This window comes from Pinus tabuliformis, chromosome X (genome assembly GCF_031772625.1).
Source record: "Pinus tabuliformis cultivar Carrire ecotype Pingquan chromosome X, CPIR1, whole genome shotgun sequence".
Taxonomy (NCBI): domain Eukaryota; kingdom Viridiplantae; phylum Streptophyta; class Pinopsida; order Pinales; family Pinaceae; genus Pinus; species Pinus tabuliformis.
Genome location: NC_142308.1, coordinates 265,717,053 through 265,742,891, shown reverse-complemented (window position 1 = coordinate 265,742,891; position 25,839 = coordinate 265,717,053). Strand labels below are relative to the sequence as shown.

General features: G+C 36.7%; 1 pseudogene; it reads left to right on the top strand.

Annotated features, from left to right (window-relative positions):
* On the top strand, positions 1 to 25,407 carry LOC149139407 (cytochrome P450 782C1-like; annotated as a pseudogene).
* Positions 25,408 to 25,839: the final 432 nt, after the last annotated feature.

Here is a 25,839-nt window from a genome sequence, read left to right as displayed (position 1 = left end):
ATGGAATCATTCATGGAGGATGTGAAAGATGTTATGGTTAACATCGACACCTTAATTGTTAGCGACCTTGTTCCTCTTTTGGACTGGTTGGATTTGCAGGGCTACGATCGAAGAGTCAAAAGAGTAAGCAAAAATCTGGAGAGAGTGTACAGGTTCATTATAGACAACCATAGGCATGACCTAGAAAAATAATCATAGGGGAGTATGAGGGAGGAGACCAAGGATTTTCTGCATATTTTCTTGTCCCTCCAAGGCAAAGAATAGCTCTCAGAAAAATACCTTTATGGGATTAATGATGATATGTTTCTTCAATTTGTTTCAAACTTTACAATTTACAGCTCAATTTGAATCTATGTTTGTGTGCGTCAGGATGTGCCATTGTTCAATGTAGATATTACGATGACTAGAATTGATTCTCAGAATCACCGGGTGGTGGGGCGATTCTCAGAATCGACCAGCCACCGCCCCGCCACCACCCGGGTGGTGGCGGGGCGGTGGCTGGTCGATTCTGAGAATCGCCCCACCACCCGGCGATTCTGAGAATCACTATTATCACCGAAAATAAACTTTGCAAGCTTGCCTTTCATACATATGGTTAGGACACAGGAAATTTTTAACTATTCTACTTACAAGCAGAATCAATAAGTTGATTTACTTTCAAGGATGATCACGACCTTTTATAAAAAACCTTGACAATTTTTAACTATTTAGCTTTCTACCGACAGAATTTGGCCGAGGGACTACCGCTGCTATCAATGCATTATTACTGCCCTAGTTTCTCCAATTTCTCCTTTGACTTGCGCGGCAGGGACTACCGCAGTCTCAACACTTGTTTTATACATAAGATACAATACTAGGCATAATTATTACACATCAAAGAAAAAATCATACATCAACTTAGTCGGAAAAAGTTAAACTACATTGAATCAAAGTTATGCTTCACCTTACACAGACAGAGTTCAACTATCTTATTTGGTAGTGCATTCCATGAGTTTTTACAATAGGGATTCTGTTATCCGTCACTGCAGCTGAATTTGTCACATGAATTCCCTTGAAACCAGAACATGATGATAGGGAAGACTTAACTCCTTATGAAAATCTGAATGATATTCAAACAGAAATCTATATGATACATGCTACAAAAACATTCTTTCTTCATGGAGTGGGCTAGTGTCAAGAAATCATGCACGATATAAACGTCGAGTTCCATAGTTGCATATTACTACTTACCAAAACCTAGTTCTGAGAAAGACTTCACTGATGATGACATTCAATGGCGCGAACATAGAGGAACAGGGTATGTTGCTCAAGCTGGTTGACGTGGCCAATGGGGGCAATCTGTCTCCATTGTTGGTTCCATTAATACTTTCAATATTTTGGCAACTTGACAACTCTCCTCATTCGGAGTGCGTCCACAACTCTGACTCCATGAAAAGTGGTGGATGATACATGAATTTAAATGCATTCAATGATACATCTGCACCCTGGATTTCAAATACGTTGGTACTGGGGATTTCACATTAAAAATTTGAGAATGAAATTTCTTTGACAGGTTGTTCAACAGGGATGAGATTGCTCCCTGTTTCATTTTCTTATCTAGAATGCTATGTGGAAGCAAATATACTCAGTCCCACCCTCCTATAGCTAAGGAAATGGAATCATTCATGGAGGACGTGAAAGATGTTATGGTTAACATCGACACCTTAATTGTTAGCGACCTTGTTGCTCTTTTGGACTGGTTGGATTTGCAAGGCTACGATTGAAGAGTCAAAAGAGTAAGCAAAAATCTGGAGAGAGTGTACAGGTTCATTATAGACAACCATAGGCATGACCTGGAAAAATAATCATAGGGGAGTATGAGGGAGGAGACCAAGGATTTTGTGCATATTTTCTTGTCCCTCCAAGGCCAAGAATAGCTCTCAGAAAAATACCTTATGGGATTAATGATGATATGTTTCTTCAATTTGTTTCAAACTTTACACTTTACAGCTCAATTTGAATCTATGTTTGTGTGCGTCAGGATGTGCCATTGTTCGATGTAGATATTACGACGACTAGAATTGATTCTCAGAATCGCCGGGTGGCTGGTCGATTCTCAGAATCGACCAGCCACTGCCCCGCCACCACCCAAGTGGTGGCGGGGCGGTGGCTGGTCGATTCTGAGAATCGACCAGCCACCCGGCAATTCTGAGAATCACTATTATCATCGAAAATAAACTTTGCAAGCCTTTCTTTCATATATATGGTTAGGACACATGAAACCCGTTGGAAATTTTTAACTATTCTACTTACAAGCAGAATCAATAAGTTGATTTACTTTCAAGGATGATCACGACCTTTTATAAAAAACCTTGACAATTTTTAACTATTTAGCTTTCTACCGGCAGAATTTGGCCGAGGGACTACCGCTGCTATCAATGCATTATTACTGCCCCAATTTCTCCAATTTCTCCTTTGACTTGCGCGGCAGGGACTACCGCAGTCTCAGCGCTTGTTTTATACATAAGATACAATACTAGGCATAAAGATTACACATTAAAGAAAAAATCATACATCAACTTAGTCGGAAAAAGTTAACCTACATTGAATCAAAGTTATGCTTCACCTTACATAGACAGAGTTCAACTATCTTATTTGGTAGTGCATTCCATGAGTTTTTACAATAGTGATTCTGTTATCCGTCACTGCAGCTGAATTTGTCACATGAATTTCCTTGAAACGAGAACATGATGATAGGGAAGACTTAACTCCTTATGAAAATCTAAATGATATTCAAACATAAATCTATATGATACATGCTACAAAAACATTCTTTCTTCATGGAGTGGGCTAGTGTCAAGAAATCATGCACGATATAAATGTCGAGTTCCATAGTTGCATATTACTCCTTACCAAAACCTAGTTCTGAGAAAGACTTCACTGATGATGACATTCAATGGCGCGAACATAGAGGAACGGGGTATGTTGCTCAAGCTGGTTGACGTGGCCAATGGGGGCCATCTGTCTCCGTTGTTGGTTCCATTAATACTTTCAATATTTTGGCAACTTGACAACTCTCCTCATTTGGAGTGCGTCCACAACTCTGACTCCTTGAAAAGTGGTGGATAATACATGAATTTAAATGCATTCAATGATACATCTGCACCCTGGATTTCAAATACGTTGGTACTGGGGATTTCACATTGAAAATTTGAGCACGAAATTTCTTTGACAGGTTGTTCAACAGGGATGAGATTGCTCCCTGTTTCATTTTCTTATCTGGAATGCTATGTGGAAGCAAATGGTTAACATCGAGGAAATGGAATCATTCATGGAGGATGTGAAAGATGTTATGGTTAACTTCGACACCTTAATTGTTAGCGACCTTGTTCCTCTTTTGGACTGGTTGGATTTGCAAGGCTACGATCGAAGAGTCAGAAGGGTAAGCAAAAATCTAGAGAGAGTGTACAGGCTCATTATAGACAACCATAGGCATGACCTGGAAAAATAATCATAGGGGAGTATGAGGGAGGAGACCAAGGATTTTGTGCATATTTTCTTGTCCCTCCAAGGCCAAGAATAGCTCTCAGAAAAATACCTTATGGGATTAATGATGATATGTTTCTTCAATTTGTTTCAAACTTTACAATTTACAGCTCAATTTGAATCTATGTTTGTGTGCGTCAGGATGTGCCATTGTTCGATGTAGATATTACGACGACTAGAATTGACTGGGAAATTGCAGAGCTGATACAAAACCAGAGGGTTTTGAAAAAACTGCAAGGACAAATAGACAGAGTCGTGGGCGATGGTTGGCTGGTGGATGAATATGACATGTGGTAGATTCCATAATAGGATTACATCATGATGGAAGCTCTTCGTCTCCATCCGTTGGTTCTGTTGACGGATCCCCATTTAAATGAAAAGGTCGTGGATGTTGCAGGCTATAGAATCCCCTGTCAAATCATTATGTTTGTCAACATATGGGGTTTTGCACATGACCCAAATTGTGGGACGAGCCTTTCGAATTCAGGCCAGAAAGATTCGAGGACGGATCAAAAACCAATATAAATATCGGTGGGAATGACTTCAGATTCCTTCCCTTCTCCTCTGGGAGGAGGAAGCACCCAGCAGCGAACATGGAGTACGTTAATATGCAACACATTATAGCCCTTTTTGTGCACGCGTTCGAGAGTAAATCTATGGTTGAATGTATGTGTCTACTTTTAGTTGGAGAACAAGGTAGAATTCCAATGCAATTGCTTGATATCAGCAGATAGGCCCGACACAAAATGTTTGTAGTTTCTCCACAATTCTTCCACAATTCACAATTTATCTTCACCAATTTTTAGTTTCATTTATGAAATTATTAATCAAGTATGGAAACACTCAATTAAGGTTGTTATACGTTCAATATTTGTAATATGTGATTTTCGCATTAAATTTTAAGTTAATCATTATTTTTTGAAAAAAAAGTGATTATTATTATTTTTTTTACATGAAATTCATTAAAAAAACTATTATTTAACCATTTTTACTTAAAATTTTCGTATAAAAATTGTGATTTTGACATGTCAATTCTAGCAAAAAATTATCAAAACGTGTAGTTTTTTAGTTATATTTATGTTAAAAATGGTTATTTTTATGTCCATTGTTAAAAAATATTGTTTTTTAGAAACAATTATTTCATGTGGAGTGAAAAATTAATTAAGGATGTATAAATATGTAGAATATCGAAAATTCTAAATATCGACCTCCTAATTTAAAAATGCAAAACAATAAAAACCTCACTAAAAAAAAGTTAAAATTAAAATAAAAAACAAGAAAATGTGAAGAAAACGACCACTTCAAAAATGATCAAATTTACAAAATAATTATTTACATTTTATACGTTAGAAAATTTAAAGCCAAAAAACAGGTCTTTTAAAAAAAGGGAGTGATGCAGAATACTCACTTTTTAAAATCAGCATGAAAATCACTACCATTCTAAAATGATTCTAAAACATAATGTACATAAAAGTATTAAAGTGTCAAAAACTATGCTCTAAAAAAAACATGTTCATTCTACATCACCCATTTTCGAAATCATGTCACTTTTTTGCTATCTCTACAAAACGGGTAACAGTATCAGTTCCCGTTTCAAAGTTTACATTGTTCTATTATAAGCAAATTCTATGATAAGGGTACGTACCTTCGGTCCTACGTTTGAGAAGGCCCTTAGAGTCCAAACCCTTCTTGGAGTTCCCTTCTTCTCTTTTGTCCTTCAAAACAACCAATTCAAAGAACACAACAGTACATGGAAAAAAACTTATAAAGAAACCATCTTCATGTTATAAAGAAAGGTAGTTAGTTATGAAATCCAAACAACCATTCACATATGAATTCTAAACACGAATATCATTAACATAAAGAAGATTCATTTCGGGAACCAAGACATGTGTTTCTTTTATTATAGACAAACAAAGTACATAAAAAGGAATATTTTCACCTAAGTCACCTTCAGCAGGCTCCAAGCAAAGCTTCCGTCCGGATCCGTTCCAGCCTCAAGCCTTTAACAAACTCCTTCCATGACTCTCTCCATGATGTCATAAATGGTGGATGAACATCAACACACAAGGAAACAAAGGTTTCCTGTACAAAATGGGGGAAGTGCAGAAGGCACAAGGGACTTTAGACCTGGTCAAGGGAAAAATCTCAGCATAATAACCCTTCTCTCTCTTCTCTCCTCCTTTAGGCCTTCCCTTTGAGGTCTTTTTATACCACTCCCAAAGTAGTTTTTTAGTTAGGAGTTGGTTGGGAACAATTGGGCCACGGGCACTAATAGGTGATCAGCAGGTAAAACTCGCGATCTCCGCCCGAAAACAAGGAGTTTTATATTTTTTTAAGTGTTTTAATACATACACGCAGGTTGGATATACACAGACCCGCGTATACACGCATTTAACTCAGGGCAATGTCGCGTATAAGGGATAAAACACTGTTTTTTAAATTTTAGGACCAAGTCTGGAAGGAGGGGTTTCCCTAGGCCATGAGTACATCATCACAAACCATAAGAGTGTGATTTGGAGCTATAATAGATGCCCCCTAATATATGAGGTCAGAAGGGGTACATGATGGCCGAAATGTATTATGCAAGTACATGGAAAGGAAGTCTGTCAAAAACCGAGGAGGACTTCACCAGAATTCAGCCTGCCATGCCACCAAAGGAGATTAGAAAGAAACACTGTTTGAGGTGGGCATACCCATGCTCAGAAAAAGTAAAGCATGTCCGCATATCAAGTACAAGCAGATCCACTAAGTATACAAGTATAAAGGACTGAAAGATACATAATGGATCATCTGATCATGATGAACAAGTACATGTCTGAATATCACATATAAGACTGTCAATGATGCGGAAAGATGCAACGGATCACTGATACGAAAGACTGATCCCAAAAGGTACCAACTGAGCATGATGGAATAGGATGGTACTACACTGCAAACTCAGGTGCCAGCATATAGAATCTCGCCATGACTGACTGCAACATATAAAGTGGAGTGGTATCAACTAGCAGCAACAGGAGCAACTGTCAAGTGAACCAATGAATGCTGATACAACCTGAGGTCTTCACCGACCACCGTGGTACATTTCTACACCATGGGAATAAATGATCTGAAGTCGACCATGTGAGAAATCGTTTGATTACCGGTCATTGATGTATACCGTTAACAAACGTGAGACTACTCACCGATAGTGATAATGAGCGTCAAGGTACCCAGTACAATCTAACAAGTGTGAATATATGAGCTGGAGTCGAACACCTGTAAGAATCTATCGATCAGGAGACAATGATGGTTTCCCACTATTGATAGCGAAGGATCTGCCACTAATGACTGCAAACCCCAAGGTACTACCAAATAGACTCTAGATCTTTGCCCCAGAGCAATGAGCCAGAGTCGATGGGGAAAGATCTGCTAGAAGGAGGGCATTAAGGCATCCTTCATCAATCTAGCACGAGTGTAACCCATAGGCCAATAATGTGGAAGGAATCAGACGAAAAAGATGTAGTAACCCAACTGAAGTATGTTTCTAGCGTACACAAGATGTGGCTAGCACACAGCAGAAACCCTCTGAACCAACCAATAATGAAAGCTGACACAGAGGCGAGGTATCCACCAATAGGGTCAAATGGAAACCAAGGTACTGCACGAATCCCAATGTGTGATAATGTAAGCTGATGTCGAACACAAGGGAAACCACTCAGTCAAAGACCCATGATACTGATCGATGCTGAGCACAAGGTAACCTATCAATAATGAAAATAGGGCCAGGGTGCAGCTCTAGGCCTGTCCTTAGAGCAAGATGTCATCGTCGATAAGGACAAGACCCGCCAGCAAGAAGTCAATGGGGACCTTCTCAAATCGGCACGAGTAAAGGACCAATATAACTGATGTGATGATAGACATGACACTGACAACCAGGGATGGCCGACTGAAAAATGAGTCAAGAGACACCGCAGAGAGGCCGACTCAGGCTAACTTCCCTTGAACAAAAGCACGACTCAATGTGACTATGTGGCAGCATATGATGACTCTATATAAGTTCGCCATGGAGGAGGCACGAACGACCCCTCCATATGATTGGAAGAGATAACCAATCGGGGGAGAACTGACTCAATAACAAGGTTATGGCATACCTAAGTCAAACTAAATCCCACCCATACGAAGGAGACTTTGTTTTGAGTGCTTTGTTCAAGGGCGACACGACTGACTCTAGCTGCCAACAATAAATGGAAATACTATCCCGTTCCCACTCTTTTTTTGGAATATTTAATTTTTTTGTCTTTTTCTGTTAAGCTGGAAAAAGAATAAAAGAATGCTATGGTACAGTGGAAAGAACGAGTGTCGGTGAAACAGATGATCTAGTTCCTGGGAAAGGAATGTTCCTATGCTCAATGCAAGGAGGTGAAAACTGGTCAGTGACACTCAAAGGTATGTTCCTTCCACGGGTCAAGGTGTGTCAAGCTACAGAAGTCAAAGGTATGCAAGGTTGATTTTGCAGACGTCATGGTCAAAAGTTGGCTTAAACACGAGTCCAAGTGAAGCCGGCTCTAGGCCAATAGGTGCAGGTGGTCAACATGCAATGCAGTAGTACAACTCAACACAAAGGAGCCTCTAGGGTATAAGGCCAGAACGAAGCGAAGAAGCTAAGAAGAATGAGTCTTCAATGCATAAGTCATGGCGGGACTACAGAGGACTCCCGAGCCTACTCAAATCAGAGCAGCATGGGCAACAAATGTCAGTGAGGTGCTAACTAGGATGCCCATGTAAAGGATGGCTCTACCATCGTGTCATGATTTAAAGAATCGGCGAGTGAAGATGGCTTACGAACCATAACACGATGGGATCAACCCTATGGCAGATGTATCGGCAAATGGAGGCTAGTATGCATAATGCAACAGAAAAAATGGTGTCCCTAACCTATATGCCAGTGAGAAAACGATACCTGCCATGACAGGTCAGCAGTCATGGAACCATCTCGAAACTGAAAAACGTCCAAAATGTCCTGAAAAACAAACCATTCTCGACATTCCAAGCTCCCAAGTTAAAAGTCACATGAGGCCAAACAAAATAAAATGTTGAAAAAATTTTACATTTTCAAAACTCATAAAAAGCATTTTGGACTCACCATTTTTACCATTTGAGTTTGAGAGCAAAGGATTTGGAGCAAAAGGAGAAAACTTCCCACAGCTAGATTTAACCGTTCAAATTCGTCAAAAACCTCCAGGTAACTCTTATACTTAGCTTGCAATTGATTGTGACTGGTTTTAAGATTTTTGATTGATGTTTCACTGTTGAACTTTTGTCAAAAATTTCCTCGCGGCATATACGCGAGTTGGTAATATTGAACCCACGTATACGCGGGCCCTATACGTGACTGTGTGCACAGGGACCCGCGTATACGCCGCGAACCATTTTTAAACAAAAACTAACGGTTTTAAATTGATTTTTTCTCAGGATGCTGGTCACGTGGCGTGAAAGAGAGCATGCAGCAGTAGATAATGAAGTTATGAACAGTCCAAAAGCATTAGATGCCCTACGGGGATGCGGTTTGCTTAAATTTTTCAAATTGCCAAATATGAAAGCGAACACGTGTCTGCTTGAGATGCTCATTGATTATTGGGATGTCGATGAGGAAGCCTTTATGATTGATCAGATGCTGCTTAGGGTAGAAGTGGAGGACATCTATTTTATCACGGGCCTTTCCCGAAGGGGAGAGGTAGTACAGTCCCGAGGCAGGACATGAAGTAGCCTCTCGATAGAGGGCTATGTACAGATATACTACCCAGGACATCCCAAGAAGGTTGGGAGCTAGATTTCCATCACACATGTGGCAAGTTTATCACTTAGGATAATCCTGTTCACCATGGCTCGAGTGAACGGATCATCCTCTCTGCATCAGGCATCACGGCTAAACATGAGCGTGGCAGTTGACTGTCTCACTACTGTGTTCGACTGGTGTGCTCTTCTGGCCAACATGAAAAGCCAGCTCACTTCTATTAGGAGGGGACAAACCAAGAACTTTGGATATGGGACTATCCTATGTACTTTCTTTTTCGAGAAGGTTCCCGCACTCCGTCCCAGGGTAGCAGTTTCCGTCAGCACCCCACGCGATCCACGCATGGGCCGATGGGCTGATCTGATGAAACGTCTGGGGGGTGGGGAGGTCCCACGGACTGCCTTCGACGATGACTTCTTCACTTGGTGGGATCAGCAGATCATTGCCCTGGATGACTACCCCTATGCTGGGCTGGATTTCTGAGGAGATCCTGATCTAGCGTTACCACCGAATGCAGCATGGGGCGAGATTGGTAAGAATTTTTTGATTTTATGATTTTTTTGGATTTTTCAAATATAATCATGCATTTTGAAAAATATTTTTTGATGAGATTCAAATGACTGATATGATGATCATGTTCCAGACATTGGGCCAGTATGACCAGTTGGGTTCCCGCGGCATGGACGGCGTGGCCGAGGAGCCGAAGAGGTGGTTGCTGATACAGAACGGACTCTAAACAACATCCAGCGACACTTGGCGAGACTGAGCTGCCGAGTACCGATGGCCGCCATAGAGGACCTTCTTGAGGATATGCAGCGTCATGTGGTTGGCATGCCACGTGACTGGGTTCGCATTTTTCGACGTGTGGCCAATGCTATAGTTACATACTTAGATGCTCATCCTGAGCCGAGGCATTAGATATGCCGGACATGGTTATGGGCATTTGAGTCCCAATTTTGTATATTTTTGGACACACATATGTACACTCGAGACGCTTTATGATATATATATATATATATATACAGTTTGACTTTTTGATGCTTGATTTTATTGTGATGAATGATTGATATGACAGTCTAATGCTTGATTAGCGATAGAATCAGCTAACCAATTGTGAGATCTTGGAATGTGCAAATAATTAATATAAGTAAATGATCTTTGCAACAACCTCACCCTTAAATACTAGCGATATAAATATGGATCTCGTACCCGATAAATGTTATTTAATTGAGACACTATCAATTGAGAATCAAGATATACTACCAACGAGTCGATCCCATGAGAGATTGCCTTAGATAATAAATTAATAACAGCAGTATACTCAGCCATCAGGGAAAATTTTAAGAACCCCCCCCCCAAATTTATAAATATAATAATTGGGCGAATCTCCATGGTATATAGGAAAAATGGAAGGCGATTTTATCAATAATATAATATGTATATATAATTTTCTGGCGAATCTCTCACCAGGCATGGCGAATATTTTACTCAATTATAAAATCTTGTAAGAACTTGGCAAGTCTTTCACTAAATAATAAAACTTTGTAAAGTCCTAGTGAATTTTAGCATTGTGAACTCTTAGAGAATTTTTTGAAGAAGTATAAAACCATATATGATAAGAGCCACATGGTGGCAATATCACTATCTTTTTTCACATTTCCACGACATGGAACTTGTCTATAAAATTATAAAAAAACCAACCAGGAACAGGAACAACTCAAATGCTTTGTGAGAGCTAGTCTAGAAAAAAGCAACAAATAACATGTCGGCAGAATTGTTCATCGGTGAGCCGCTATTTCGTGGGCAATCTGTAAAGGAGTAGTTGGATATCATATTTCCAAATCCGGGAAAGCCTTTCCCATCCCTCACAAGATTTGTTAAAAATGTTGGGTGTCTAGAAGGTGTGGATTTGCTGAAACAAATGTTACAAGTGGATGGAAACAAAAGAATAACAGCTAATGAAGCTTTGAAACATCCATACGTTCAGTCCTATAGGACTATAAACAGCTGCCATAAAGATTAAAAATGGAAATCAGCTACAAATATCTTGATGACAACACTATCAAGATAGAGGTCGATGCTCTCTTAAAGACAGAGCTGCTGGAAATGGAAGCAGGTGCTATGAAGCTGACACTAGTAAAAGATGGGACAGCACAGCTTCCCATAGTGCATCCCACTCTGGGACAATCAGTTTTTTGATGTTTTGCAGATTGGGTTACAGTCTTGCAACTTGTTTTGGATTTGTCACCAACCTGATGTTTTGCTTCTAATTTATTTTCATCTGGTGATAAACAAAGTGTCAATCTTTTCTTAGGATAAAATAGTATTCTTTACAGACATATTAACTTGGCTAAAAAGTCCAGGACAATATGAACAGGACAGCTTCCAGGTTTTTTTGAAGATTTATCCTATCAATTTACTGCCGGAGGGTTTTCTGTGATTTCTTGCACTTTTGAAATTTAATCAAATTTCTACTTGAAATAAAAGTTCAGAAGAGACTATATCACTAATGCTAAACACACATAATTGAGAAGCCGATATGAAGCATTGTTTTTTTGGGTGTGTTACAACTTTGGTGACCATGCAGCTCAGTCATTGCATGTTCAGTTTGTAACTCCACCTTGAAAGAGTGAAATGTGTGGTGTAGGATAAGAAGCTCTCTGTTAAGGCACAATTGTTTTTCCCCAAAATTCTAATATCTAGATTCTATCTTGTTCATGTCTGTGTCAGGTGATGTTTCTTTTCACGTGCATGTGTTTAGTCAGATATAAAATACTCAAGTTCTCACCAGCCTGGGCTATAGTGGCCATTCTGATGATCTATTTCATACTCATTGCATTTTTCTAATAAAATGACATTATATTCATTTAAATTATGTGATTGAAATAGGGATACAAGAGCTTATTTGTATTTGAAGGTCTATAAGGCAGAGTATAAGCTCACACCAATCCTTGTTATTCTCTGCAAGAGAAAATCAGTTTCTATTTCACTCCTCAATAACACTGACTAAATCTCAGTTTGAAAATCAGTTAAATTAAGAAGACTAAATCCCAGTTTGAAAATCAGTTAAATTTAGATGAAATTACTCATTCAAAATCATTTGGATGAGGAAATTGTCAAATAATTGTAAGTTGTCGTCTTAGAGAACATGAAGGGAGCACATTCGTCATATTCTACCAACTACAACATACCTACCTTCAATGCACTCTCTGTAAGGACCATAACGGGAGCAAATGTGGACCCATGTACAAATTTTTACTGCCTCAGGGTTTGTTTCGTCCTGTGACTACTAGGTTCGTTAGTCCTTCACATAACTCTCGAACAAAATGAATCCAAGAGTGGAATATAGACTCTTTACACGCAATTTATTTTCTAGAAAGTCTATACAGAGAAATGAAAGTTGCAAGTATAAGAATTATGCTTCAAAAATGAATTTTCTTGTGTATTGAGCTATACCAAGGGTATGCTTTTGCAAAGTTTTATAACAGAAAAATTTGTCAAGAGGAATTTATTAAGGAAATCTCTTGTTAGAAATGAAATCTAGTTGAGTTGAGATAAAGTCCATAGTTACAAAGAAGTATTGTTGTGGAAAGCAATTCCACTATGACATTCCTGTACATTTTAATACAATATAAAAGGAAATTGATGTGATTTCCAAGCTACTTGAATCCATTGAACACAGAGAGAATCAGTTGAGAACTGATGAATGAACATGGAAATCGATGTAATTCCTAAGCTACTTGAATCCATTTTGAACACAGAGAGAATCAATTGAGAACTGATGAATGAACATGAGCTGAAGCAAAAGGACACTATCATTAAGCTAGTCGACCCTGAAATTGAAGAAAATGATCATGTCAAACAAATCTACTAGCAGTGTACTAATAACGGTAAAATCGACTTGCAAGAAGAAAGTAACTTAAATACCACATTTGTTGGAAAATGAAATCAATCAACATCTAATCTTCTTCTGGAAAAAAACTAAAAGAGCTTTATTTCACTTTGAATTTCAAATGCTTGTTAAATGATCAAGTGGTAGTTGCAAAGAACAACTCAAACTGGGTGATACCAAAACAAAATAATTTAGTATTTCCAAGACAAAATAACATTACTGATGTATCTTTGGATTCCATGAAAACAAAGCAATTTGATGTATTGAAATGATATTAGGAGATTAGTAAAGAGGATCAAATTAAGTGATGTTATGGCCATACCATTGTATCCATTTACGCTTCGAGCGAAGAGACTCAGCAACACCAAGAACATCGAGTGCCCTCCAAGAAAATGTAGTCCTTGTGGTTTGTAGAGAGTCTTCACACTCTAACATCGGGCTCTTCAAACCATCTCTGCACAAGGTCATTACAAATGTAAAAAATCAGCAAGACACAAATTTGGTAGTAAATATGACCAAAAGAAGAACTAGTGCAAACAATTTTCACAATCCTGTTTTTGAAACCAACATTATAATCTCCTTAGCATTATGATCAGCTGTCAGTGTTCTTCCCAAGTCAGCAAACTCAGCTCCGCCTTGAAAAAGTGTAATTGCATAAAAGGAATGTCGGTCTCATGCCAATAGGTCTCCTACGATGAATGCGCAGGAACCTAGTACATAGACCATTTTTCTCTTCGCTTAGCTACCTAGGGCTTATTTCCCTTTCCAAATATCAATAATTCTTTTCCAAGAAAACATAAAATAAGAATAATATTTTACTATATTCTAAAAGGTGAAGATGTTGAAATCATGCCACAAAGTGAAAGGAAATCAAATATCTTTCCTCAAACCACCAAATATATAAAGAAAACAACAATAATTATAAAAATAAAACTAGATCTGTCGATCTATGCATGAAATAAGTCAAGCGACTAAAAAAATATGACCAAAATAAACCAAAAATTTCAAACTTGACAAAATCCTCTAAACAAGCAGCAAACAAACTGCTAAAATTTTCTAAGATATTAGAGCTAGACATCAACGCAATTTCATGTACTTGAATAAGCCCATTGTTGCTTAGCGTTAGACTTCTTAAATTAGTTATTTATCATTTAATACTAGGACACTGTCTATGTGAAAAGAAATAGGTCCCAGCTTCATCAAATCTGACTTCATTTCAAATCAAAGATCAAATCCAAAGAACACTAACTCGTTACTCTTGGATGGTACTAATGTTAAATACACAAAATAACAAAAAATAAAGATATGATAAAAAAGTAGACCTGCAAGATTATATTGGTCGAGTGTGACAGGGACACAAATAACTGAGACTAGAGAGATTTATAGAAGGCAGTAGTTACTATTGTGTGATTAGTGGTATGGTGGAGAGACCTACCAAGAAGGGACGTTGGTCTCGGAAAAGTATAGTAGGGAGATCCATAGAGCATTTATGTAAAAGGAAGATGAGAAGTGTCGTCTTCAAGTTGGTTTATGTTATGGTAGAATTTTGTTGGTGATAAGTGGTAACAAAACACTTACATCAATAGGTAAAAAGTAAATTCGGGGCATGAGTTGGACTGACTCATGTTATCTCATCCCTTAATGGTCCTAAGGACATGTGGGGACCCGAACAACTTAGTACCTAAAAGACTTGAAAACATGGCTGACAAATCACTGACAAGAAATGGCTAGCAAATGAAAAGAAATAGGTCCCAACCTCACCAAATCCAGCTTTATTTCCTGTCACAAATAAGAAACAAACAATGTAATGATTAAATATGAAACATCAATCTTAAAATAACACACATCAAAATAATGTTGTTGCAATGTTACAATGAAAAATACAAATATAGAACCTATTTTTACCTGAAGTTGACATATAGTAATTTTGCATGATCAATGGAACATGTATACCAAAATAAGAGTCCTAGGGTAGTTCAATTTCCCAGTTCTCATCTTGGTCCTCATTTTCTAAATTGTGAACATGATCTTCTCTAAATGAACTGTCATTATGAGCCTCCAAAACATTATGTTCTATATCAAGTTCATTAGATAGATTTATTATATTGTTTTCTCCCCTTCTATCACAATCTGATCGCCAAAGAGTTAGCGCTCTTTCATATGGAAAATTGTCAATGTCATACTTTGTTACATATAATCTTAAACATGTATCCACATGTTTATCAAGCTTGTTCCTCAACTTTGACTTCAAGAATGATAATGCACTAAACATTCTCTCATCCTCCACTGATCCCAAAATCATGGTTTGACACAAATCTGCTAATTTGAAATATTCTGATATGTTTTCTTGCAGGTATTGGCTAGCACTTAAAGTAGTCCATAATCTTGTTATAGCACCATTTTCATTAGGATTCTCCAAAAAAGGATATTGCTTCCACATTGTTTCAGCAAAGCGTCCACCTTGTTGATACAATTTTGATGAATCTAAAATACCTTCAATTTGTTCTCCATGTATCCAGACTTTCTTGCAAAAATGGTCTACTAAACATTTTAATCTTTTTTGAAAATCAGCTTTTAAAGTTCTTCGACATTGACAATTGTTCCAATATTGAGGGTATACCACACACATGGCCTCCAACAATTCATCTCGAGGAGATCGTTCTCTTATCTCTAATGATAGTGATCTTGCAATTTCTATCAAATTTTGTCTCACTGAAATCACAATATTATCAAATTGGTCTCTTGACACGGGGCAATCTTTGGTGATTCGTCCTGTCTTACTAATATAATGAAAGGGAACCATATACCCACGCACTACGATACATAGTATCCCTTTTTCATCAAAGGTCAAAAAATTTTCAGTATTTTCTATATTGATGATCTCAGTCCAACTTTTAAACTCTGGACCAGTAAAAGAGTCTGGCATCATATACAAATTATCCAATGCAAGACATGTTGACTTTCTTGCATTTGTGTATTCCGCAATATACATTGTGCGATTCTGAGACATTTTCACGAGGACATTCATTTCATGTAGCATAGGAAGAATTCCAGCCAATGTCAATAATGTCTCTATATTAGTTAGTTGAAAAAGAAGATCTTGAGCTTTGTCTACATTATAGCGATTTTCATACATCAACCCTACCAAAGATTTGAACTCACTAAATAGTCTTTGAGCTGGTCCATTTAATGAGATCCATCTTGTATCAACATCTTTCAGTAGTTTTTTTCCATCCGTAATACCATCTGCAAATTGTTGAAACTCTAAATATCGTTTGGGACTACGAGAAAAGTATGCATGAGTCTCACGTACAAGATCTTCAACTTTTGAAACTGATGGAAACTTGCTTACTATTTTAAATGCAAGATTCATCCTATGAGCCATACAATGAATATTAAGCATATATGGTGAAGCTGATAGTTGTAGCCTAACACAAAGGCCATTCCTTTGTCCTTGCATTACCGCTGCTCCATCTGCTCCAACACATACCAACTTTTTTGCAATCATTAATTCATCCATACCACTTTCCTTCAATCCATTAAGAACAAGTTCATAAATATTTTCAGCTGTAGAAGTCTCTCTCATCTTATTAATCCCAAGTAGATAGGAATGTCTAATATGGTCATTAACCATATAAATTCTCATGCAAATCCATGAAGTATTATCTATAGCTGTAACCTCATCTAAAGACAATGCCAAAAACCTAGCATTTGCAATCTTCTCTTTCAAATCATCCTTTTCTACTTGAGCTAGATATCCTGCCCATCCCCAACCACTAGTTACAGACCAATGAGAAGATGGAAAGTTTGGCACTTGAAGAAAAGATAGTAACTTCATGTGATCTGGATAATCTGTCATAGGACGACCTTTAGATAAGATGTGAAATACAGTGCTCAATTGTATCGTCTTGGATAACAAATTTCTTTCCATCATCTTTTCAAATAGAGATATGATGGTTCCTCCGTCCGCCTCAAGTTTCCTCTTACATAATAAATATTTTTTATATTCTTCTGCATATTCAACATGTCGACATTCCTCGGAAGATTTCCATCTAACAATAGATTTCTCTTTACCATTTACAATTTTCTTTTCATACACCTTTCCTGCATGCTTTTGTACCGTATCTAGCTTCATCTGAAATTTCACTTCCTTTTGAGTTTTCCAACTACACGCAATACATCTAACTTGTCGGAAAAGCTCTTTCTCATTTGTAGGAGGTATTTCTTCAATAAATGGAAAACTTGAGACCCAATTTTCTTGGAATCGTCTTCCTATGGCCCACTGGCCTCTTTTCCTTTTCCGCGAATGGATTGTGTCACTTTCCAAGGAAAAATCTTTAACATTTTCATCACCAATTTCTGTTGAAACTGCATTTATCTTAGCCTGACCACTTGAGGAACCTATTTCTTCATCCATCGTATGGATATCAAATGCATTTCCACAAGAGTTAACCTCTCTCTCAGTAACAGATTGTTCAAAGGAGCTTGAATCATGAAGAGGATGTGTATTTTTGGATGGAGCCTTTTGAAAGTATGATAATACATCTGTTTGCCTTGATGGTTTCTTCCCATGATTATCTTTTGACATCTCACTAAATATTCCACAAGTAAAATTTCCAATCGATCTGCAAACCTGCATCAACAGTTTTCAAGCGTTGAGATATGCTTCATATAAATTCACTTGTTCATAGAAAATAGAATTATACTTTGCAAAATAATTGTTGAGTCAACATTGAAAGAACATATATCAGAAATTGAATTTTGAGGCAAAATGGAATTTCACAAAAATTATTTAACAATGATAATGGGAAACTATTAAATTTTAAGACATAAAATATAATAATTCATTTGTATAACATTGAAACAACATCACTTTATTTGAATTATTCCTAATTTCCTACAGAAGTTGGTTGACAGATTCAGGACCTGGTCCCCTCCTCCCAAGCTAGCTTACAGTATGTCTACCATGCCCAAAACTCAAAAGCTAATGCTAAGCCAAATGAAAGGGTATTGCTACCTGAGGAAGAAATTTGAACAACCAGAAATCTAAGTATGGAAAGGGTAGAGCCTCCATCCCTTAGCATGTGAAAAATAAATGGTTAAAATATAATAAGATGGAAAGCTTAATTTGGAAGTCTTGACAGGGTCAAGGAAAGCCACTATTACTTCCACATCAAGAGGTTTGTTTAGAGAAAAGCTCATCTACTGAAAGTCAAGGCTTCTTTCTGACCAATCACTAGCCTTCGGAAGATGAGACTTCAAGAGAAACAATCAAGTCTGAAGATATAGGAGTTGATGAATGCCATTGCTCAGTTGGCTTGGCATTCTCTGTTTTATAAATCAAACAGTGTAAGCGGAACTATTTTGAGGAGTGCAGAAGGTTTAAGCATGTCTAGTTCCAGTTTTTCCATTTTGCAGCATTCTCAGAAATTTTATAGTCTGGAGTATCAAAGAAAGTTATCTCAGGAATGTTCTCAACTATGATCAAAATTCTAAAGACCTACCTGTTTTTACTGACATCTAAGTGACAGCAATTTTCTCATGTAGTTCTTCTTAAAGCCGAATTTTTCAAGGGGTTGTGCTCCAAGTGGGCTATTAGAGCCTGCCAACCCACAACTTCAATGACCAAAATATTCTAGGCAATATAGTTAGTACAGAAGAAATATATTTTATAGATATAGTATCATCGTTCAATACCTGCCAACAAAAAAATTTAAGCCTGACCAACTTGTAGGATGCTGTAAGTCAAGACTCAGATTGAAAGGTTGTCCTGCCTTTATTACAAAGTTCTATCTAATTTTGTAGCATAAGATATAAGGCTGAGAAACAATGTAGATAAGGCAAGATAATTTTATTTAAGTCTAAATAAAGCCTGACAGATAGGTAAATGGGACTACAAAGTACAACTAGTGATGCTAATATGTAGGGGAACCCTTATATGGTCTGGTTAAGAATTTAGAAAAATATTCAAATTCTACCCGGACTGTGGTAGGTATCCTAGGTTTATATCCTCAGTTAAATTTCAATATCTTTTTTCTAAACAACTTAGTTTTGACTTCGTCTTTGATTTTCCATATGCTTCTCTACCAGCATACTGGCTCCCCTTGTGTTTTCTCTGTGAGCACTGCTTTGTAACCAAGCTTTGCTGTGTAGCCGACTGAATCAAGGTTGTTAGACCAATTTAATTCATCCTCCTTATCTCTAATTTTGATTGTACTTAGTTGCAACAATGCAATATGTTAAGTTGTTAACATAGCCAACTCGATTGTCAAACTAATATCCTTCCAAACCTGTTGACCTTGCTGATATCTAGTGTTGTTTCTGCATGGTGGTCAAATTTGGATCCACAATATCAGCTTGATTGTGTGCCATTGTTATGCAGGGTCTCAATAGTTTCTTCATTAATCTCCTGGAGCCTTTTAAATTTATCATCGGCATGTATCTAGATGTGTTGGGAGTTATCATCGGCATGTTCAATCTACTTTATAAGTGAAGAAAATAAGTAATTGGCTCACTACTTAACATGGAATTGATAAATACCATGTAAAAATAATCTTATAAATATTAGAAAATATTTAATTCATTTTATATTTAGTTGACATGTACCACTTAAAACAAAAATATAATAATAGTTTAATACAAGTTATTACTAAACTATGTAGAAGTCTATTTTAAATAGCATAATTTTATATCAAATTTAGCATTTTTCTTATATGTTGATTAAAATATTTGAACATTAACATATATATGTTTAAAACCTTCAAACATATTAATAGGTACTTTCTAATTAATGATATGGGGAAATTTGCAATTCAATTAATGTTTGATGATGCTTTAAAAAATATTAATAACAAAAATAATTCAATGTACACATAGATAGATAGATAAACAATCATACTTCTACTTTTTGAAAATTTTTAATAACAAGGGGAATTAAATCTCTCTCTTCCTCTCTCTATAAGAAACAGAGATAGTTCTAACATTTTGAAAAAATTTAATAACAAAAATAATCAAATATGTCTATATATATGATGGGCATGTATTAACATTTTATAAGTGTGCTTATGAAAACCAACATAGATGCATCTGAACTATGTATCCACTAAGTAATGAGATGGATCGAATCTCTTGAATTGCAAACCTCTTTTTAAGTTTTGCACTCTAAAAGATATTTGCTATCTTAAAAGTTTTGATGCTACTAGTCTCTTGGTAGATACACAACTAAAATGAAACTATGTTAGTTAATATGTTCAATCTTTATTCATAAAATTATAGATGGAATAAAACCAGAAAATCTTAAATCCATTGAAAATCTTACTAAAACCAGAAAATCAAATCAAAGAGAAAAACTGGTCATAACGTTTACTATCATTTTTTATCCTCAATAATGTTTCTATTAATTTTAGTTAGATTAACCAAGTTTATAGTGAAAATAAACAAATCATGAATTGAATTGCGCTCCTTCATCTCCAAATAATCACACAAGTTATATCCATTAAAAATCTTACTACAACCAGAAAATCAAATCAAGGAAAAAAACTGGTCATAATGTTTACTATCATTTTTAATCCTCAATAATGTTTCTATTAATTTTAGTTAGATTAACCAATTTTATAGTGAAAATAAAGAAATAAGGAATTGAATTGCGCTCCTTCATCTCCAAATATTCAATATCTCTTCTTAGATATTGTAACTCCACAAGGTATACTGCCTTGATATTTGTTTGACCAGCTCTACTGCTTTGATATTTGTTTTGCAATGTATGCCATACATCGATTTTGTAGCTTTCAAAAAAATGAAGTCCTGCATTGCCGTTTATATAAGACAAAAGGCTTTAGTGTATTTCTTCCTATTCTCTTTTACTATATTCCTCTCAGCTTGAGTAAGTCCATAAATGCAGCATGAACTACAACATGCAGAAATCTATTTCCAAATAACTTCAGAGAAATGATTAATTTTCATCTTGATATGCTAAATATCATACATTCTATCATAATTGTTGATATGAAACCGTGGAAATTTTGTCTATGTACTACTGTTCACATTGCTATCCATCTCAAGCAAACTCAAAAAAAATAAAAAACCTAAAATCCCCTTAAACCTGCTCTGATACCGGTCTCTAAATAAAACCAAGTATACAGTAAAATAACAGAGTAAACCCGAACAGAGTATAAAATCAAAGGATTCTAAAGTATACAGTAAAATAACAGAGTAAACCAGAACAGAGTATAAAATCAAAGGATTCTAAATCTGTTATATATGTGAATAAATTGAGAGACATAATACTGAGGAAATAAGCATCTCTCAGGTGAGCTTAGTCTAATCTGAAGAGTGTTTGCACAGGACACTATTACTCAATCAATCAGACTATTCATAAATATATAAAATTACCAATATGTTGAAGACTTAGAACAACTTTCTTATAAATAAGAATTAAGAACTAAATATGATACATAATGTCAATCAACAACTAATCTAAAACACCCTATATTTCTCTATTATTTGAAATAACCAAATAAATTTAAAAGGCTCCAAACACAATATTGAACTAATCTAGAAGATTTAGAAGAGATCGGCATCCTCTGATGGGGCTTTTTTCATTTCTAGACCAGTAGCAAAAAATATACTTAGAGACCAGCATCCTCTGATGGGGCTTCTTTCATTTCTAGACCAGTTTCCTTAGAAGATAATCAAGGAAAACAAGAACATCTCATATTCCTTGAGGCAGGGGAAATAGGGCCTACAAAATCAATACCCTTTCTTGAAAAGGGTCTGGCTAGAACTAGCTGCAAGGGTGTAGCACCTGTCTTTTGAAAATTTTCCCATTCTCTAGACATAATCACATGACCATGCGTACTTTTCTATAGCTCTGAAAACAGATGGCCAACAGTATGCACTTTGTGTGTAGTCTTTTGGGCTGCAAAATGTCTTTCAGAAAGGTCTCCATGGCATATGCTCAAAACGTGATAGATCTCATCCTCTCTTTCACATCTCTGCAGAACATAATCAATATCTTGTTTGTACAAGCTCCTGGAAATTCAAGGCAGCACTTTGTTTCACCAATGATCTATGATCATTTTCAAAAAAGGTTGTGGCAACACCCCACCAACACCAAAGTTATCTATATCAGCGAACCATGGTGTCCTTTTGCTGATTGCAAACAGGTGCACTCCAGGACCATATCAGGGTTCCCTTCTACTCAATTCACTGACTATGATAGATGATCTGCAATTATGTTATCTTTCTGAGATTATCTTGGATGTCTAAATTGAACTCCTGAAACAGTACTCAATAGCGGATGATGCATGAGGTGGTGGTGGTCTTATTCATCTAGAACTTGATTGTTGAATGTTTGATGAGTGGTCAAAATAGATAAGGAAATATTTTTTGGTTGACTTAGCACCTCCGAACAATACAATGAAGCTGCAATTGCTTTATTTTGGATATTGAATAAATAAAAAACCCTGCCATTCTATGAGAGAAACCTTTGGTTAAAACCCCAGAAGTGGGGGTTGTTTATTTTGCCAATATTAGATAAAACTTACACTTGGGCCTACCTATTTCTCATAAGCATTGGAACACACATTATCATGGGGATATTGAATAAATAAAAAACCCTGCCATTCTATGAGAGAACCCTTTGGTTAAAATGCCAAGAGTGGGGGTTGTTTATTCTGCCAATATTAGATAAAACTTACACTTCCTACCTATTTCTCATAAGCATTGGCACACACATTATCATGGGGATAGTGAATAAATAAAAAACACTGCCATTCTATGAGAGAACCCTTTGGTTAAAATGCCACGAGTGTGGGTTGTTTATTCTACCAATATTAGATGAAACTTACACCTGGATCTGCCCATTTCTCATAAGCATTGGCACACATATTATCATGGGTATGAGCATGTCATTGGAGGACTTGAACCTTAGTGGGAGTAATAACAACACCTTGCTTTCATTGACTTGGCAAGCCACCAATGACAACAAATGAATTTTTATTTGAGATATGTTGCATATATTACTTCAAAGGTCAAATCACTACATACAAGAATTTCTTTTATCACATGATATTCCAAGATATAGATAATCCTTCAACTCAGGTATGCCATCAAATTAGATATGCCTATGGAGGGTCATGAAAACCTGAAAAATTCAAACGTCCAAGAATTCTTAAGGTTCCACAGATCAACAAAAATAAGGCTGGTTTTTTTTTACAGTGCCTATCAAGGAACTCCAAGGAAATGTGAAACTAGTAGCATTTTGTATTTAATAGAAAAACGTTATGTTTCTTTCAAGTATGCAACAGACCAGAGGACTAATAATAGAGCTGAGTTTTACACTTTATGGTTACTTCTGAAATGTGCAACTTAAAAAGGAATTGATGGTCTCTAAGATATGGGGGATTCAAAACTGATTATAGATTGGGCAAATGGAAGAAGCCATATTGAAAATCTGGTGCTTATTCTAACCATAAACAGGATTTCAGAGGTAAGAATGAAGTTTGCAGAAATTATCTATTTTCATGCCTATGGAGAATTCAATGAACATATTGTCTAAGTAAGAATTGTCAATGCAGAAAGGGCCACTGCCAGAAAAGGAATTTAAGGGTAAAGTTACCCCAGTTAGAACTATGCAATAATTGCGTTGCCTAGTGAATGAAGTTTTTATACTTTTTGAGGGACCCGTAGCATCATCATCATTTGGACTGGAGTATTTGTGCTTGGCTGGGCTATTAATGGAAGCAGGGGGTTTACAGAAGGCCCTTGTTTATTATAAGGGGGCAATCAGGTTGAAGCCTATATTTGGATGTTCAATTGAGCCAAGGAAATGTATTAAAGGCTATGAGAGAGCTTCAAGATGTAATTTTGCGCTACCAACCAACAATCCAATTGTGTATTGACTATCTATTTGCCTTCGGGTATTTATCCAACGCTTTTTATGAACAAGAGTTGGCATTACCACTCTAGAAATATTCTATCATCCTGGACTCCATCTTTTTGGAGGTATAGAATAACCTGGGTGATGCATTGAAAATTTATGGGGAAAGTGGACGAAGAAATTGCTTGTTACCAGAACTACCTTCAAATTTAGGAAAATCATCCTGAGGGGTATTTATATGGAATGGAATATGGTAAATTTGGTTGCTGCTCCTTTTTGTGGGATCCAACTGATATATAATGCAGGGGATGTCAAAGGTTCTCAAACAGTTTCCTTCAATTTTCCAAATGATAAGAAAACAATAAACGAGGTGGGAATTGCCATGGTCATGCTCAAAAATGTTGCAGAGGCTAAATTGAGGTCTATTGCAGGTACATGCATTTCTGAAGAACAAAACCAATATGTGGATTCTGAATCCATGTTCACACATATGGTTTTCAAAGAACATTGTCATGGGATTAAGCTTTCCAATAATAAGTAGTCACTTGAGAATAGAACAAAAGGATAACTTCTTATAGCTCCAGATGAAGATGCACTGAATGTTTTGGCAAACTTCATGGCTAATGAACAACGATATGTTGTATAAATTCTACATATTTACAACGTAGAACCAGATTATATTAACACAACATTGGTAACTGTCTTCCATAATTTTATAAGGGAGGATTTTGGTGACATTGTTGTATTCTTAATGAGGTAAGAGAGAATTGAAAGACTCCTGCAAAAGTAGGCTACACATTTGTTTGAGAAAATACCACAATTATCTGTTGTTGTCGGAGTAGAAAATTGCCTTGGGATAATGGAGGTCCTTCCAAGTCCATGGTTGAACTCATTTCCACCAGCTATTCTGTGCTTATAGATACTACTCCAAGGGAACATAGCCTGGTCATTTCACATCCAAAGTTAACAATCATGCAAAAAGAATCTTCAGACATAGAGCTGGATTTTGCAAATCTGAGTTTTGAGGTAGTCTCACAACTGGTAGGTTGGTTCGATGAACTAGCCAATGAGATTAACTCAAGTAGAAGGCCAATTAGTATACTTGATAATGAAGATCTTCAGACAACTAATCCTTATATAAAAAGTCTAGTGCGCCAGGTGGATGAGAATTGTCTTTCACTGACATTAGATTGGCCTAGTCCTAATGCCATTAATAGAATGAGGCAGCCGAGAATGGAAGAAGAACGAATAAGGCAATGGAACATCAGTTTCATTGTTTTCATGACCAAAGCAGATGGTAAGGCAGCTGAGGATGAAATGCAAGAGTTTAGCTAGGGTGAATTGGTTACACTTCCTTTCCAAGACGATGAGCATCAAATGAACATGATCGACACCATGGCAATGTGTGTGGTTGATTGTAGTTGTGCTTATAAGCAAGAAATAATGGGAAGGGGACGTGACCTTCAATTGATGAATTTCTTAGTTGACCTTAGATTAAAGGAGCATACATACTACATTTTTCCGACCTATTCATTTTCTCAAGAAAAACTACTTCAAACACCGTAGACAAGGCTTTTCACCATGGTAACTGAAAGTGGACAATGGATACCACCACTTTTATCCCAACAGGAAGGTATGAGAAGTCTAGAAAAGGAGAAAGGTTGTAGTGCAACTTATACTGCTGGAAAGAGTGGGTGGGTTGATCTAGAGCGCTCCTCAATTGACAAACAAAAAGGCGGATTTGAAGACACATTGAAAGCCTTCACC